Here is a 752-nt window from a genome sequence, read left to right as displayed (position 1 = left end):
CATCCCAGTATGGGTTAGGGTCATCCCAGTGCTGCCCAGTATGGACTGGGAGCCACCCAGAGCCCGCCCAGTAGCGGTTTGTTCCATCCCAGTATGGGTTTGGTCCATCCCAGTACGGGTTAGGGTCATCCCAGTATGGGTTTGTTCCATCCCAGTATGAGTTAGGGTCATCCCAGTATGGGTTAGAGTCATCCCAGTATGAGTTAGGGTCATCCCAGTATGGGTTAGAGTCATCCCAGTATGAGTTAGGGTCATCCCAGTATGGGTTAGAGTCATCCCAGTATGAGTTAGGGTCATCCCAGTATGGGTTAGAGTCATCCCAGTATGAGTTAGGGTCATCCCAGTATGGGTTAGAGTCATCCCAGTATGAGTTAGGGTCATCCCAGTATGGGTTAGAGTCATCCCAGTATGAGTTAGGGTCATCCCAGTATGGGTTAGAGTCATCCCAGTGTGGGTTAGGGTCATCCCAGTATGGGTTTGTTCCATCCCAGTATGGGTTAGAGTCATCCCAGTATGGGATGGGTCATCCCAGTGCTGCCCAGTATGGACTGGGAGCTGCCCAGAGCCCACCCAGTACCAACTTGGTCCATCCCAGTATGGATTACTTCTATCCCAGTATGGGATTGGGTCATTCCAAAGCATCCCAGTATGGGTTAGGGCCATCCCAGTATGGGTTTGTTCCATCCCAGTACGGGTTGGGGCCATCCCAGTATGGGTCAGGTCCATCCCAGTATGGGTTAAGGCCATCCCAG

The sequence above is a fragment of the Corvus brachyrhynchos genome, unplaced genomic scaffold (genome assembly GCF_000691975.1).
Source record: "Corvus brachyrhynchos isolate BGI_N302 unplaced genomic scaffold, ASM69197v1 scaffold1129, whole genome shotgun sequence".
In the NCBI taxonomy this organism is placed as follows: domain Eukaryota; kingdom Metazoa; phylum Chordata; class Aves; order Passeriformes; family Corvidae; genus Corvus; species Corvus brachyrhynchos.
The sequence above is the reverse complement of the archived record's forward strand: the minus strand, read 5'-3'. Positions refer to the sequence as shown.